A 15,177-nucleotide genomic window follows, 5' to 3' on the forward strand; every position below is an offset into this window, starting at 1 on the left:
CGCCAGACACCACACTTGCTAGGTGGTAGCCTTTAAATCGGCCGCGGTCCGTTAGTATACGTCGGACCCGCGTGTCGCTACTATCAGTCATTGCAGACCGAGCGCCGCCACACGGCAGGTCTAGAGAGACGTCCTAGCACTCGCCCCAGTTGTACAGCCGACTTTGCTAGCGATGGTTCACTGTCTACATACGCTCTCATTTGCAGAGACGACAGTTCAGCATAGCCTTCAGCTACGTCATTTGCTACGACCTAGTAAGGCGCCCTATTCAGTTACTATAAGAACTATCTTCAAGAACGTATTCTGAACAGATAATATTGTGAATCATGTACCGTCAAGAGCGACGTTCATCATTAATGGATTAAAGTTAAGTATCAAACTAATTACGTCCGCTTTCTGAATTCTCATTCCTTGGCATGTTCCAGACCTCACGTCAGTATAGTTCTTCCCTCCTCACGCCAGCCTGCGTGAGCTAAAACGCGTGCATTTCGGCCTCCACTCGTAACATGGTGTTGGCTCTTCTGCTAACACAAAAAGGTGATACTGTGTAATCTTCGCCTTGTTTCAGAAGAAGGCGCAAATTTTTACATGGCAACAATAGAAATGTAGAAGTAACTCAAAATTCGCCACTAATGACGCTTCTATGAAAGTAGAAAAAAATGATTAACAAGTTAGACGAAATAAATTTCTCCACGTGTTGCAGTTTCAGTGGAGTTCTGTAACCCAGAGTGTGTTTAGTAATGAACACCTTGTACTGCAACTTGCCAAAATATTTCCTTTTTACACCTCAATGATCTGAGATACCGGAAAGGATTCACACCAAACAGCACACTATCTTTTTCATCCTATGAGTGAAGGACTAAACTTATTCGCCTCAAATACCTTCTAGTTCGTCAAATATGCGGACAATCTAGTTTCCCTTTGACGAGCTGTCGATGGGATTCTCCAGGTCGTCAAAGTGATCACAGTTTCAGATCTAAGAAATATACTGTCGCATCAAAAACTACTATCCGGAGCCAAAAAGGAGTATAGTTCTGTTCGTTACAACACAATTCATTGTTATAAATGTAACATAAATTCATGGAGGAGGCAGGCGAACACTATTGTAATCAATAGTTCTACATTCAGGCCGACTGGATCGCAATGGTAAACGTCAAACGACAGGCAAGGAAAGGCTTTACTGCTCGTATGACTCGTTTCGGGATTTATCCATCATCAGATATCCAGGAGTGATTGCTGCGCGTAGATATGGTGTTTCAAGTTGCATTGAAACAAACATTTGCATACTAGCAGATAGGTAGACAGGTAGTCTCCGAATGCTTGTTTCACATATGACTGTAAACGCCATATCTACGTGCAGCAATCTTTGCTGGATATCTGATGATGGATAAATTCTATAACGCGTTACATGAGCAGTAAAATCATTCCTTGCCTGATGGTTGACTATTACCGTTGCCAACCAGTCAGCCTGAATGTAGAACAGCTGATCATAGTTATTTCTTTTTATTAGCAGCTTGAAACTGCTCTTGAAGACGAAAATATATCTTTAATACATGAAAATATATTTGAGGTGGAAGTTCAGGAATACACTTTGAATTAGTACGGCGACAAAACGACGCTGTGAATTGTTTTCATATTCCCTGATCATTGACGTGTAGAAATAAAATCCTTTGGAAAGTAGAACAAAAACCAGTCCAAGGTGCAAAGTGTGCAATAAACATTTGCAGTGCTTAAAGTGAAACTGTTGTTGCATGTTGTTGCCATCTTCGGAAATGCCATTTTTTACTTTGTTATGATGATTTGATTATGTGTGTCGGCCCGAAATTAGTCATCGAATAAATAAAAAGTAACAATTTGCATCTTGGACTGATTTTTCGTTCTACCGATTAACAGATGTTGCTGACCCAACTACTTCGACATGCTGTAAGTCCGTAAATTCTTTGGAATTTTCAGTTCATTATTAAAAGTACACTGTGCTGCAGCATTTTGCCGAAATTACTGCAGATGGACTAATTTATTTGCCCCAGACTTGTTACCCTTTGCTCTCTTCAGAGGAACGTCATTAGTGGCGATTTTTGTGTAGCCTAATACAGACATTTCTCCTGTTACCATGTTAAAATTAGCTTATTTTGCCAAAACACAGCGGAGTTTACGCACTGTCACCTCACTAACTTGCTAATATACTTGCTAGTGCGATAGAATAATGGAACAGTGGTTTTTAAACATGTAACAGAAGCGAAGTAAGGTCAACAGCTAATAAAAAAGCACATTCACTGTATGAAAAGGAAATTGTAATTTCTTCATTTCCGTTGTTGCGCAGTCACATTAATTGTCATTTACCAACTATCGATAGCCCTTAAAAATTGCATTATTCTAGGGAAAAAGTTTGTAATTACTTGTATATCGCGGTAGATAAGGAAGTGACGTCTGTTAATAATATGGGAAAATACTCTCCTCTTTGAGTGCTATCATTTGCCAATATCTCATTTCGACGGCTGGAACCGTTTATGAGATATGTAGACGGATAGTTAGCCCATACAAGCAGAACTTAACGCGCTATATAGATCCATTTTCGCCATATTGAAGTACAGGGTGTCAACAATTAAGGTTCCAGTTGCTGAAGAAAACCTCTCGTCTACAAATAACGTCATCGTCCCAGTACAGAGGCCGGCCACGGTGGTCTAGCGGTTCTGGCGCTGCAGTCCGGAACCGCGGGACTGCCACGGTCGCAGGTTCGAATCCTGCCTCGGGCATGGGTGTGTGTGATGTCCTTAGGTTAGTTAGGTTTAAGTAGTTCTAAGTTCTAGGGGACTTATGACCTAAGATGTTGAGTCCCATGTGCTCAGAGCCATTTGAACCATTTTGAACCAGTACAGAGGTAGCACGCAGATTATAAGTGCGTTGCGTTTGCTATGAGGAGTTACTGGAGTTACTAAGAAACAGGCCGAGGCTTTCTCTCACCGAATAATGATGTCTGTAGTTTAAAGGGATGCCAGCAATTTTTAGGATAAAGTTGCTAACTTCACAAAGATGAGTAGTGTTAATGCGTATCCCTTCAAGAATCACGAGCGAAGTCACTAATCATTCCTATCGGGCAACATAGAATTTACTCATTTTCAGTCAGAGTAGCAAATATTATTCTTATATCACGAAGCAAATTAAATTTCCCTGAACTCAGTTACAGTCTGCATTGCTCACAGGGGCGAAATCTTCGACGAGCACTGCACTCCGTGGCACAGATATCGGTGGATTCCGACGACGACCGACATCAGCCGAACAAGGCCGATCTTTTCAGATCAGTACGCCACTACGTGTACGGTCGCTCCATAGCAGATCTCGTCGTCCGAACATAGACTTCGGACGACATCTGATGAAATTGAAATTAGTTTGTTTCCTTCAGTCAAATCGACCGGCGTTCTTATATTCGAAGTATGGACTGTGAGAAGCTGGTAAGTTTATTCAGAGAAAGAGGGAGTTTGTGGCATCCTGGGGATGAAAAATATCATATTCGGGATATAGTTCGGAATCTATGGTCCGCAGCTCGTGGACGTGCGATAGCGTTCTCGCTTCCCACGCCCGGGTTCCCGGGTTCGATTCCCGGCGGGGTCAGGGATTTTCTCTGCCTCGTGATGACTGGGTGTTGTGTGATGTCCTTAGGTTAGTTAGGTTTAAGTAGTTCTAAGTTCTAGGGGACTGATGACCATAGATGTTAAGTCCCATAGTGACCAGAGTAATTTGAACCATTTTTGAAATCTATGGATTGAAATCGCAGGGTTGTTGGAAACCACAAGTAGGCAAAATCATTATCGGATATTTTAGGCATAAATTACAACATAAAAAAATAATTTATTCGACTGAGAGGGTTTGCGTGTCTTATAGTAACCGCAGCGCATGTTTTTCGGTTTGTGGTAAGGGGTACAAATTATTACTTCTGCTTCCTAACGTTCTTATGCCTGTAAGGTGGTGGTATATGATGTGGTTTGCAAATGTGGTTGCTGACAGGCACTCATTAAAGTCTGCACGACTTGAAAAAAATACAGCAAAACAGAGCTACTTTTCAAGGTCATCATGAATCATCCCGAGTATATAACCGAACGTTACTCCCTTGATCTCACATACTCCAAAAATTTGTCTGCCTATCCTGAGATAGATAGTATACATTATTTGCCACATTATTTCAGAGACAGACATAACTCACTAATCTGCACCACACGTCTTCAAGGACAGAGGTGTCGTGGTATCCATCCACCGTAGGTTGAAGTAGTCTAATATATACATAGGTCAGGGTGTAACGTAGCCTAATCTCCTTGACTCTGTCACAAACTGACGCAGCGGATCTGACGTACTGCGATCAAGCTGTCGGCCGATGTTGTCGGAGGACCTCTGGCGACTGCAGTCGGTGCCAGTGTGAACGCAGCCTAAGCCCTCCATTGCCGACTCTGCTGTTTGGGGCGAACCGCCACGCTAGGCGGTCACTCGGGGCGAAACTGGTGACACACGAAGTGACTGTACTTTCTGAAGTTACTCAAATGTTTTCCAAAACTCGATAAGAAATTGGTGATTGGAATATGTAGTGACAGTGCACTATTAAGCAATGTTAAACTAAAGCTTGTGATGTAACAAAAGAAAAGTGAGGTTATTATTCAATGAAAAAGTTGGAAATTGAGATTTCGCTTACTGTTTCATAACTCACAAATGGCGTAAGAATCATGGATTGACCGTTGTCATAAAAACTGCACTATGAAATGTGAATAGTTTTTACTTGCAGTTTCGCGTGGCTTGAAGGAGTCACAGCTAGCGTGCTATTTATTAAGAAATTGCATTATAGTCTTTCTAATTACTTCATGATCGTAGGTACGATCATACCCGGTCGTGAAGTTATTGTTATGAGAAAACAATTTCCTAAAGGACCAGAAAGTTCTTAAGGGCGCAAAAACAACTGTAACATCACACAAAAGGGAAATTCAATATTACAGCTGATCCAAGTAGACGATAAAACAGTTTTCTTTTTATCACTGTAACACGCACATTGGACTGCTGATCTTGGTGTCTGTAATCTTAGCAAAATGCATAATTAAAATTAAAATAATACTGAGGAGACAATAGGAATGAGCACTGCTAAATGATTCAGTATTTCCAGAACAAATATTTATTATAACTAAAACATATATCGTACCTTAAGCTTAGTACTACAATGACGGTAGGTTTTTATGTCCGTTTCATGTCCATTGAGCGCTCTTTTATATAGCCATTGTCCTCTTGAGTCGCTCGTGCGTCGTCACGATAAGTTACAACAGTTCTTCTTTTTACACTTCACTCAAACTTAGACATAACACGTTTTTATACATTTAGTAAAAATTAGATCAGAGTGCCACAAATCTGCGTCCGTCTTACTTAAGAAAAACAGCACAAGTCTTTAGCCCTCAAGGCTTCATTTGTTCTCCAGCGAACAAAATAGTGAAGGATCACATATCTATCCGTATTTTTCTGTTTATATTGTCGGCCAAAGACGACGAATTACGTTATTTAGGAAATTCCACCGTCGCTATGCGACGTCTTATTGTACATTAATCCTTCTGGCTGAAAGTATTAACTAATTGCTGTTTTAATGAAACCAAAAATAGCGAATATCACAAGCTCTGCCCGAACAGGCCTCGGAAGGCCGAAGGGTAGGGACCAACCGCCGTGTCATCCTCGGCCTACAGGCGTCACTGGATGCGGACGTGGAGGGGCGTGTGGTCAGCTCTCCAGTCTCGTGGCCGCTATCAGCCTACACGACCGGAGCCGCTACTTGTCAGTCAGGCAGCTCCTCAACTGACCACCCAAGGGCTGAGTGCACCGCAACTGCCAACAGCGCTCGGCACACCCAGATGGTCGCCCACCCACTTGCTAGTCAAGCCCAGTGGCGATTCATTTCCGTGGTCTGACGAAAGCCAGTCTTACCACTGTGCTAGGGGTTGGGACACTTGTGAGGATACCCGGCCGAACAGGTAGCGGGCGGTCTGCAGGGGCACCAAACAGGTTGCGCGTCGCAGTTCAGTACTGCTGTGGATTTAGCGGAATATACCAACAATGAAGGTGTAAGTTATCGGCGGTGCGTAAATGTAAACAAGAAGTTTAAACAAAGACTAACTACCACAAACAATTTAGTTTTAGGTGAAGGCAGCCATACATGTATTCCGGAGGTCGTGGTTAATAAAGTCAGAAAACACGTGGCAAACGCCAAAAGGCGTGCAAAAGAAACGGACACTTCAGTTTCTTCTGTTTACGCCGAAGAAGTAGGGCCACTGTTCAATCAAGGATACGACATCGTCACATCACCGCCGTCACACAGGAGTGCAAAACGATCGCTGCAACGCATCAAGCAAAAAAACATGGGATCTACACAAGATCCTACCGATTCTGCAGGAATATTTCTGCAAGGACATCATTTGCTAATGAATGATGGGAGCAAATTTTTACTTGCAGATGACAACAGAGTACCAAATGATAGGATATTGGTGTTCGCCAGCGAAAGGGGAAAATTCTGTTTAACAGACTGCAATTCGTTCTTTGTCGATGGAACGTTCAAAAGCTTCAGCAAGCAGTTTGGACAGTTATTTATTGTTCATGCCGATATTTCTAGTTCTGAGGACGGAACAAACACAGTTCCAACCGAGTACGCCTTGCTGCCCAATAAAAAGCGAGAAACGTACGATGGCTTTTTCACAGCTGTTAAGAGCAACGTACCTGGATGGAATCGTGATTGATTTTCAAGCTGCAGTCATCCAATCAGTAACACATTTCTTTTCTGATGCAAATATTAATGGCTGCAACTACCATTTCAACCAGTGCTTGTGGAAGCAAGTGCAGAATTGCGACCTTGTTGCTCCCTACAAGGAAAACGAAAAAATTCGTTTTCACATAAGATTGTGTTCCGCTCTGGCTCACATTCCACTGGACATGTTAGATGACGGATGGCTATGGATTCAGGAGAGCACGCCAGATAATCAAAAACTGCAGGATTTTTACGACTGTTTTGTTGAGCAATGGCTGGATAATGAAGACATGCCAAGGAATATAGGCGTCACCCTATCAACAATGTTTCAGGATGGAATCAGAGGATAAATATATTAATTGCTCATCCAAATTTTTACTGCATAGTAAAAATTCTCAGAGAGGACACAGAATAGACTATCATGGGCAGCAATTTGACCGACTAGTTTTAAATCTAATTGGGAAAAGAAGAAAGAAGTCCGCAATTATGACAGATGAGATAGTTTCTAAGGCCCTTACAAGACTCCAAGTTGACGGCAACGTAAAATCATTTCTTACTTGGGTGGCCTATGCACAGAAATTACCATGAAAAGGAAATGGCTGAAGCTACAGCAATACTTGTAAATATTGAAAAGGAGTTCAGTTCACGCCGATCACCCTATTGTAAAAATTGTAAATAAATAATCATCCTGTAAATATTGTAAATAAATATAATGGGGGAAGAAGAGAGACTACCTCCTCGTGGTGTTCCCTGGACACGACACAAAGTCGTCTAAATGTCTTTTGCAAATTGTAAAAGATTCGCTAATGAAGTATGAAAAGTCATAGCTTTTCTAACAGTCACAATCAGCATTTTTGTGTAGGGAATTTTAGAAACGACGTCTCTTTGAGAGAACGATGAATACAGCTTGTTTCAATACATAAATTGCATTCCTTAATGCTAATTGCTAGCAGGACTCACGTTAGACCTCAGTACACTTCCCTGCGTGGTACGGGAAAATTGAGGTTTATTTCGAAATAATGAAAGAAAAAAGTTTCTACTGAGAACCAAATTCTTTAGTTCGCTCCTCTTAATATATGGTAAAAGGTTGCCACTCCTATCATACCAAATTTTGGGTGAGGGGTTGAAAGATGGAAAACATTTTTCGATTCTATAGTTTCTGTAAAATGCATCGTTAAGTATGAGATTGAGCGAAAATTATGCCCAATGTAAGATTAATGAGAACAAAAATTCCAGTGAAAAAGGTCTTACGCATAACTGTGCTGCAACTAATGGTTGACACGATATCGTGGGGGCAAAATCAGCTCCGTTTTCTAATTTGACTAAGGCCACTCTTCCTTGCCCAAAAAAATTCTGAAATAATGTAGCCTGGCTGAACTGGAGGAGTGTGAATGTCCCTCGGCAGTTGCCCGGGCCGGCACAAGCCGAGCGCTGTCACACCAAGCGGCAGCAGGTAGTGGCCGATCAGGTAGTGGCGCAGCATTTTCGATACACGCTGTGCCGGTCCCTCAGTATCCCGGATTTCTCACAAGTGTCGCCACATTCGGGTTTCTCACAAGTGACTCTTCTCACAAGTGTCCACAACTCCTGTGCCAAGGCCGTTCGTCGCAGTATTAAGAACCTTCCCCCATTACAATAAACAAAATTTGAGTTTCTGTTAGTGTTAAGTAATAAACGAAACTGTGCGTTTTGATGTGAAGGTCAGAGGGTGGTCGATTAGGTGGTTGTCATGCAAGTGAGATTAATTCACATAGAACTAATATCATTAAATAATTCATCCGTTGCACAGGCAGTGTGGAACTGAAAGCCTACTGGCAGGAGAGATTTGTCTCCTGTACTATGTTACTGACAGTGACCATTCTTGCAACGATTAGGTAGCTCCTCGCTACTGACGTTACTCAAAACACTAACAATAACATCAACTGTCATTGACAAAACGTATAATTGTGAAGTTTAGCAAAAGAGTACATCATTTGAGTACCGAAACCATGATCGATATTTTAAGTTAACACATTGCTGTGGGCGAAGGATGCCCTGAAATTTACTAGGAGCGTTCAATAAGTAAAGTAACACATTCTATTTATCGGTTATCTTCTGTTCAAAAATGTGGAACTTGTTGTGGAACATCGTGGAATATTCCCGCCTCATCCCCTGTACTTGCATGAAATTTCAACAGGTCGCGGCACTGTATGTAGTCTTCAAAATGGCATCTGTAACGGAGGTGCTTTCCAAGAAGACATTCATAGGCGCTTGCAGAATGTCTACGGAGACCAGGTAGTGAGCAAAAGCACGGTGAGTCGTTGGGCGAGGCGTCTATATTCGTCGCAACAAGGTCGCGCAAACCTGTCCGATCTCCCGCGTAAGGGCAGATCGCACAAACAGGAAATTGAAGAAACGACTTTAACGTGCACATCGGCACTAAAATGCAATTGAACTTCCTTTCCTTCATCACAATGCACTCGAGAGCACCTCACAAAACTTCATGGGACTGCTCTTCCTCGTCCACCCCTCCATCTGGGATCTCGCCACCTGTTTGATGCAGTGAAGGATGCACCTGTGGGAAGCGGCACTTAGATGTTGGGGAGGTTATTGATGCAGTGAGACATGGGCTCCGACGTCGGCTGGTAGAACGGTATCGTGCAAACATACGTGCCCTGCCAGTAAGATGGCGTTAGGCCGTGGCACTGAACTGAGATCATGTTGAAAAGTAGAGTTTTGTAGCTGAAGAGTGCGGAATGATGTGGTGTTATGGTGTACTGGAATCCTGAATGGAACAGCCTGCTTTCAGTAAAAATTCTTACTGAATGCCCCTCGTAAATGGTAAGTGAAATGAAACAAAGGAGAGCTCCCCATGCCCTCTCCCACCATCCTCAGTGGGATGGCGCAGTGGTTAGCACACAGGACTTGCACTCGGGAGGACGACAATTCAAAGACGCGTCTGGCCATCCTGATATAGGTTTTCCATGATTTCCCTATCGCTTCGGGGAAATACGGGGACGGTTCCTTTGAAAGGCAATAGCCGATTTTCTTCCCCATTATTCCGTCATCCAATGGGTCGGATGACCTCGCAGTTTGGTCCCCTGCTCCAAGTCAACCAACCAACCAGTACATTGTAAAGGAAAAACTTGATACAGTACATTGCCCAGCTACAGCTAGGAATTAATTTAAGGAAGGTCTAAACCGAGGAGAAGTGCTGCGGTATGCCGCAAGGGAAAGTAATGGTGGGACGGGCCGTTCTTAGAAGATGTTCACATGTCGACGCACGGGAGGCGAGGACGAACCGAGTACGGCCACGTAACTCAACAAAGGACTGCGAAAAGCTGAGGAGGAACTGTGGTATCGCAGCTTATCGACACTGCCGGAGCTGGTGCCTCGAAGATTGGCGCTTTGAACATCGCCACCAATGAAGATCCTGCAGACGGTCGTTACAGGCGGCGGTCACCTGGCCACCACTCTTGTAGGACTGTATCGCTGCCAGTTTAAGAGTGCTTCTAGTTGGAGATTACTTCTAGTTGCTAGTTAGTGCCGAAAGTTACACCGAGCTGTTGACAGCTCTAGCGACACACATTCGATGTACAAAGGCGCAAGCCGATGCCGGACCTCTGCCACAAAATGTCAACTGCGTAGCGTTTCTCCACGTGCACTTGTGTCAATCTTTTGCTTGCCTGTCCCGATTGCTTCGGCAACAGATCCCTTTGGCCACTTTCCACCCATTTATCATTAGCAGCGAGGACCTAACATTTCGCTCCTCGGAACACAAAGGTTACTGACTCGCACCATAGCAATAACAATGGGATGTTGAGGCTTTGAATTTTTCGACTGACCAAGGCTCTCACCACCCGGCTCCAGATATCAACGCACTTGAGGGCGGCCATCGCCGATTTTTCCCTGTCCAAGCCAATGTGCAGCGTCCCGTAGAGGAAAAACATATACAGAGTGTTTGGGTAAGAGTGTGCAAAAATTTAACAGGACATAGAGGATGCTCCGCTGAACAATTTGAGGCAGGGAATCTGGTGTCGGAGAAGCCAACTTAAGAAGGTAACAGGAAAAAAGTCACAGTACTGTGTACTTTTCATTCGTATTAGTTACAGTTAACTGCAAATACGGGAACTCACACAATGAACGTACCGTTTGCACTGTGGTCTTACAAAAATGTGCTGAAACTGACGGCCATCAGCCTCACTACAAGCATGACAGCGGCGAATAAAATTCTAACGCACCCTGACAAACATCCCTGGTGTGTTTCGAGTCACATCACAGGCAGCTACAATTGTGGCAACTAATTCCATCTCCGTATCCATTGGGGTGTCCGCAGCACGTGGTCTCGCGGCAGCGTTCTCGCTTCCCGCGCACGGGGTCCCGGGTTAGATTCCTGGAGGGATCAGGGATTTTCGCTGCCTCGAGATGACTGGGTGTTGTGTCGTCTTCATTATCATCATCATTTATCCCCATTACAGTCGGAGGTAGGCAATGGCATACCACCTCCGCAAGGACCTTGCCTAGTCGGCGGTGCGGGTCTCCCGCATCGACCCCTACGCTCCTCGGAGTATGGGACGTAATCATCATCATCCATTGGGGTCTCATACATAAGTGACTCTAGATATCCCCATAGCAAATAACCAAGGGGATTCAGTTCAGGTGACCTCACAGGCCATTGAATAAGACCTGCCCTTCCAACACATTGACCAGGAAATACTTCCTAGTAATCAGGCTCGACATTGCAGGAAATAAAGAATGTACATGTAAATAAACAGCAAAGTATGCGTAAACTTGTACTCGTGTTAGTTATAAATAAGCCGGAAAACAGTAATGGTTGGTTCGTTGGGGAAGGAGACCACACAGCGTGGTCATCGGTCTCATCGGATTAGGGAAGGAAGTCGGCCGTGCCCTTTCAGAGGAACCATCCCGGCATTTGCCTGGAATGATTTAGGGAAATCACGGAAAAGCTAAATCAGGATGGCCGGACGCGGGATTGAACCGTCGTCCTCCCGAATGCGAGTCCAGTGTCTAACCACTGCGCCACCTCGCTCGGTTGAAAACAGTAAAGCTAGACAAAGTGGCATACAAGTTTATTTCCATATCTCCTTAGACTGACTTCTCCGATCCCAGCTTCCCTATCTCAAATTGTTCAGTGGAACATTCTCTACTCCCTTTCACACTTTTGTACGCTCTTACGGATGCACGATATATCCTTTCTGCAGGCCCAAGGCTTTCGAGACAGCTTTGCCGCCCTTATTTGTATTTCGCTTTATTCAATAAGTCACTGTAGCATTTCAAATGACTATAATAGCTGCGGGTCACAATTCACGAAGATGAGTATCTGCTCAGGTAATTTAAAATTAGCGTACTGGGCGACATTTGAAAATGAACTAATTCGCAGAATAATGGTAGGGAGATAAAACTCCCCACATATGCCTGAAATGACATGTGGTTTTACTGAAACCAAAAGCCGGTCTGCAGCTATCGCGTAATGTAAACTCACTAGATGCGTCACTTACCACTGTTAGTGGAGCTTAACTATCAGAATGGGGAATCCGCAACTGCAGCCTTATGATCCTCTCCCCATGGGAAGGGTATTCGAACGGGTAAAGATCGTGTGACACGTGGCGCTGTGAAGAAGTGATCCGAACTTGAAGGCAAAGGCCGTATGATCCATAGAGGGCGACCGGATACAAGTGCTACTGCTGCCCGTACCGTTCAGGAAGAAGTGGGGGACTAGCGGCTTCACCTCCAAGCTGTGAAGTCAGCTCTTGTAAAGTCGCACGTCGTACATTCGACACACATTAAGGTGTAGATTCCAATGCTATCCACACAAAAATCTAGCATCATCGTCAACTGTTAGCCACCGATTTTGTGACACGGAGAGCATTTGCAGTGTGGGCACCTCAAGAAATGGGGGAAGATGGCGACTGACTGTCTAACGTGCTGTGGAAAGACTAAGTCCATTTCACACACGGAGGGTCCGTGACCACACGCAGCTCCAGAACTTGGGTTTTTGAAAATTCTGAAACTGTCGTGGGAGCCCCACTGCACGACGAGAAAGTCACGCTGTGGTGTGGATTCATCACATCAGTCGTGACGGGATCCTCTTTCTTCGAATAAATGCGTGGTGCTGCTCTTAAAACTGTCAGCGTGTCGGGTCGAGGTTCGCCGATATGTTACAGCATCGCATCATCCCTAGCCTGGCTGCTAAACACCTGCTGCAAGGTACGACTTTTATGCAACACTACGTTCCACGCCAAATTGCTACACGTGTGAAATGTCTCTTCCTCACATCGCTTGGTGAGCATCGCTTGCTGAGCGGCCACTTCCGCCACGCTTGGCCTCCCAGCTCCCAAGGTCTCAGTCCGTGTGAGTACTGGTTGTGCGCTTACCTGAAGTCGCAAGGCTACCGCGATCGTCCGACCTCATTAGGAATGATAAAAGACAACGTCCGAAGGCAGTTTTTCACCATACCTACTGATATGCTGTACACTGCTGTTCACAACATCGTCCCTCGACTACAAGTGTTGTTCACGAACCTACATGTTGAGCATTTATTATACAGAGCATCATCTTTGCTAAAAAGTATTGTTATGCTAATTATTGCTTTTGCACCCGTTGATCATTTTCTGCACTTTTTTTTGGTTTCAATAAAACCCCATGCCATTTCAAGTATGTAAGTCAATTTTTACCTGTCTACCTATATTATTCCCTGAAGTATTGGATTTTCAGATGTTAACAGACTTTTGCGTCACTCTGTATTTAATTGGCTGATTACTTTTGATACTTAAGCTGCAATTTCTCAAAGATAGGAGGGATGTTCGTGTTTGTACCCGTTTTAGAAATAAAGTGCCGCAAGCGTCCAGCCACTACACAAGTCGATTCAGCTTCCGCATTTCCCACGACTGCTAAAACTGGTAGTAGCATTTGTCGTTCGTACCTCTCTCCACTCTATGACGTCATGCATAAGCTACAGTGTCTTCGCTCAGCTGAGATATAATGTCCATACAAATTATAAAAAATTGATGTACATAATCATGTGTGTAAGCATATTCCAAATCTCCTCCTGAACTACTGGACCGATTTCAACCAAACTTGGTAGACAGCGTGGGGATGAGAACCCCCACCTGTCGTAGGGCTGGTTGTGGGGGCGAAAGAGCAGTCCACGAAACTTTTACTCGTTGTTGGCTCCCACAAAATGATGAAAGGAAAAAAGTTTATCGTTTACTAAATTTTCGCTGTTCATGGAATCAAGCATCTCGCTTTAATTTTTACTTCTTTACTACTAACTGTATTCGTGACATTTTTCAGACAGTAGTCGCATATACCGTTGAATGTACTAGAAAAATTACATCATTGTACGACAGTTTAGGGGATATGACGTCATAGACACTGAGCTGCGTGGGAACTACTGCATCATGAAAGACGTTTACATGTATTACTTCGTTGTTAGTAACTCTAGTTACAACACTTTTTGCAGACAGTATTCAGATCTGCCGCTGCATATAAATCATCGAGATGCGAGAAAAAAATTGCCGCACCACGCACGACGTTTTAATTTATTACTTCTTTGCTACTAACTTCATTCGCAGCACATTTCGCATATAAGATCCACCTGTGCTACTGAATGTACCTACAAAAGTATGTCATTGTACGACACAGAGTTCAAGATACATCACGTCATAAAGACTGAAAGAAATTGCCTTATCATTCATGACATTTTAATTTGTTACTTCTTGACTACTAATTCTATTCGCAACATATTTTGTAGACAGTAAGCACATATAGGCACACGTGTGAACTATATCTGACATGTGCATATGCGGGTAAACCCCACGGGTAAAAAGCTCATCTTAAACCGCCGGAACGATTTCTGTCTAATTTGGTACACATATTAGTTACAATCTCGAAAGAAATAGTGTGGGCGTAAGAAGTGTGGTGTCACTGCCAGACACTACACTTGCTCGGTGGTAGCCTTTAAATCCGCCGCGGTCCGTTAGTATACGTCGGACCCGCGTGTCGCCAATATAAGTGATTGCAGACCGAGCGCCACCACACGGCAGGTCTACAGAAACTCCCTAGCACTCGCCCCAGTTGTACAGCCGACTTTGCTAGCGATGGTTCACTGACTACATAGGCTCTCATTTGCAGAGACGACAGTTTAGCATAGCCTTCAGCTACGTCATTTGCTACGACCTAGCAAGGCGCCATATTCAGTAATTAGAATGAATTCTGAACAGATAATATTGTGAATCGTGTACCGTCAAGAGGGACGTTCATCATCAATGGATTAAAGTTATCAAACTAATTACGTCCGCTTTCTGAATTCTAATTCCTTGTCATGTTCCAGACCTCACATCAGTATAGTCCTTCCCTCCTCACGCCAGCCTGCGTGAGCTAAAACGCGTGCATTTCAGCATCCATTAGTAACACGGTGT

Source organism: Schistocerca serialis, chromosome 9 (assembly GCF_023864345.2).
Source record: "Schistocerca serialis cubense isolate TAMUIC-IGC-003099 chromosome 9, iqSchSeri2.2, whole genome shotgun sequence".
Classification (NCBI taxonomy): Eukaryota; Metazoa; Arthropoda; class Insecta; order Orthoptera; family Acrididae; genus Schistocerca; species Schistocerca serialis.